Source organism: Coregonus clupeaformis, chromosome 2 (assembly GCF_020615455.1).
Source record: "Coregonus clupeaformis isolate EN_2021a chromosome 2, ASM2061545v1, whole genome shotgun sequence".
NCBI lineage: Eukaryota > Metazoa > Chordata > Actinopteri > Salmoniformes > Salmonidae > Coregonus > Coregonus clupeaformis.
In genome coordinates, this window is record NC_059193.1 from 17,721,439 (window position 1) to 17,724,940 (window position 3,502).

Consider the following 3,502-nt stretch of genomic DNA (forward strand, 5'->3'; position numbering starts at 1 on the left):
TATATTTTTGTTCAGTGTAGTAGAAGGAGAAAATAGACTACTTTAAAATGGAGATGGCCTCAATGGCTGCCTGTGGGTGCTCACAGACGCCATAATGTGACAGATGAAAATAAGAGTCTTCTATCATTCTCTATGACGTTGCCCATATGTTGTCAATGGGCTGCACTGTGCATTCTGGGCGATTCTTGGACAAAGGGAGAATGTAAATTGGTTTTGCTCGCCTTCTCTGTCCTCCGGCCTCCCCTCTTTTTGAAAAAGGTAAAAGGTAATCCAGGAGCGGAGGCGAGGAGAGGAAACAAATGCGCTTGTATGAAATGAGACTCCTTTTCCATAATCAGGCAAAGTACTTTTACAGGGGTGGATTCCCAAAATAAATGTATGAAGTGATACAAACACATTTAGCTTGTGCCACACATTTTAGAGATAAAATAATAAGTAGCGTATAATTTCTTAATATGTGCATGCTTTTCTCCTTTGAGAAAACAATAGTTGATTTAAAGGGGGTTTGGAGGATTTTATAACACTTCCACACTACTTGATACAAGGACACTCTTGTGCATCCTCTGTCAAAGTAGGTAATCGAGGTGGGCAGCAGACTCCTTCGTACTCCTACTAATGAATTGACAGAGGAGTCGAGGAGAGGACAGACTTTTTCCAATTGAGTATCTCCCAAGGAGTGCTCTCCTTCAAGGAGTGAATGGAAGTCAACTGGGTGCTAGCAAAAAAAAAATAACAGCATTAATTACGTGAACACGCACAACATTACAAATCTTTTCAGAGATGTGAGATAATTAACTAGCTTTATACAATAATAGTCGTAAAAACGATCAAGCGCTATGATGAAACTGGCTCTCTGTCACGGATTCTGCCGAGGCTGCCCCTCCTCCTTGCTCGGGCGGGCTGCGGCGTTCGTCGTCACCGGAATACTAGCTACTGCCGATCTATGTTCTATGTTTCTATGTTGCACCTGTTGTCTATGTCACACACCTGTTGCCCATTATTGTAATCACGCCTTCCCTATTTACCCAGTGGCTCCCAATGTGTGTTGTGCGTGGTTGTTTTTCGTTTCGTGTGTCGTTGGTGAGCGGGTTAGTTCCTTCCTGTGTGGAGGTATTTCTGTGTTTATTTCTTTACTCATTTTCAGTAAAGTACGTTTCTTCGAGTTCTGTGTCCTGCGCCTGACTTGATCCATTCGTTACAGAACCACGCACCATTTATGGAGTCAGCAGGTACAGCCCGTCAGTCCGAATCGATGGAGGAACAATCTCAACGACAGGAGAGTATCATCCAGGCGCTCGGCACCGCCATGGAGAGGGTGATGAATACTATGGACCGTTGGGAGAGAGGTGGCCTTCCCACACCTCCTCCAACCACTCTACCACCCATACCACAGTCCACCCCTTCTCCACCTGGGCCCAGTGGGATTCGGCTCTCGCTCCCGAGGGCATATGACGGTACACCAGCCAGGTGTCAGGGTTTCCTTCTCCAGGTAGAGCTCTACCTGGTAACCATTCACCCGGCGCCCTTCGAGATACGAGAGCGTGTCCGCCCTCATCACCTGTCTGTCGTGGAAGGCGCTCGAGTGGGCCAACGCCGAGTGGGGAGGAATTGACGCTGCATCGGTCCGCTACGAGGATTTCACCCGCCGCTTCCGGGTGGTATTCGATCATCCACCGGAGGGGAGAGCGGCACCTACGACAGGAGAGGAGGAGCGCCCAGGATTTTGCGCTGGAGTTCAGGACGTTGGCAGCTAGCGCCGGATGGAATGAGGGCCCTGATCGACCACTATCGGTGCAGCCTAAGGGAGGACGTTCGGCGGGAACTGGCCTGCAGGGATACCAATCTCAACCTGGACCAACTGGTGGAGATGTCCATTAGGCTGGATAACCTGTTGGAGACCCGCGGACGTTCTGATCAGGGCCCATTCATTCCATCCCCCAGCACCTCCGACATTACCCCCATGGAGCTCGGAGGTGCTGCGCTTAGGGAGACCAGGAGAGGTGCCGTCCCCTGCACCAACTGTGGCCGCAGAGAACACACTGCGGGTGGGTGCTGGGGAGGGTCCCTAGGGAGTCGAGGCAGTAAGCAGAGCACTGGTCGACCATCTCAGGCGAGTAGGCACCCGACTCACCCAGAGCTCCCTGTTGGTCAGTTGTGTATAGAGGTTGTGTTTCGGGAGTTTTTTCCTCATTCCCAACATAAGGCGCTAGTAGATTCAGGCGCAGCTGGGAATTTTATTGATCGTCAATATTCTCATAGGTTAGGGATTCCTACTGTTCGTGTTGATGTGCCCTTCCCTGTCCACGCATTAGATAGTCGCCCGCTAGGGTCAGGTCTAATCAGGGAGGTTACCGCACCACTCTTAATGAGGATGCAGGGGGGTCATGAGGAGAGGATTAGTCTCTATCTGATTGATTCTCCTGCGTATCCTGTGGTGTTGGGACTTCCCTGGTTAACCACTCATGATCCCACTATTTCCTGGCAACAGAGGGCTCTCAAGGGATGGTTCAGTCAGTGCTCAGGGAGGTGTGTAGGGGTTTCCTTGTGGGCTACTACGGTGGAGAGTCCAAACCAGGTCTCCACAGTGCACATTCCTTCTGAGTATGCCGATTTGGCTCTCGCCTTCAGTAAGAAGAGGGCGACTAAATTACCACCCCATCGTCCGGGGCATTGTGCGATAAATCTCCAGGTAGGCGCTGCACTTCCCCAGGGTCACGTGTATCATCTGTCACAGGCGGAGAAGGCGGCTATGGAAACATATGTCTCCGAATCTCTGAGACAGGGATACATTCGGCCTTCCACTTCACCTGTTTCCTCAAGATTCTTTTTCGTGAAGAAGAAGGATGGTGGGTTACGCCCGTGCATTGATTACTGTGGGCTTAATCAGATCACTGTCAAGTACAGCTATCCCTTACCTCTGATAGCATGTATGACGGAATCAATGCACGGGGCGTGCTTCTTCACGAAATTGGATCTCAGGAGTGCGTACAATCTGGTGCGTATTCGGGAGGGAGATGAGTGGAAGACGGCTTTCAGCACTACCTCAGGACACTATGAGTACCTCGTCATGCCATACGGGTTGATGAATGCTCCATCAGTCTTCCAAGCCTTTGTCGATGAGATTTTCAGGGATCTGCACGGACAGGGTGTAGTGGTATATATTGATGACATTCTCATATACTCCGCTCTACGGGCCGAGCATGTGTCCCTGGTGCGTAAAGTACTTGGACGACTGTTGAAGCATGACCTGTATGCCAAGGCGGAGAAATGCCTGTTCTTTCAGGAGTCCATCTCCTTCCAAGGGTACCACATGTCCCCGTCTTGGGTGAGAATGGAAAGTGACCGCATTTCTGCCGTGCGTAATTGGCCGACTCCAACCACGGTGAAGGAGGTGCAGCAATTTGGGGGATTTGCCAATTACTACCGGAGGTTTATCCGGGGCTTTGGTCAGGTAGCGGCTCCCATTACCTCGTTGCTGAAGGGGGGACCGGTGCTTCTGCGG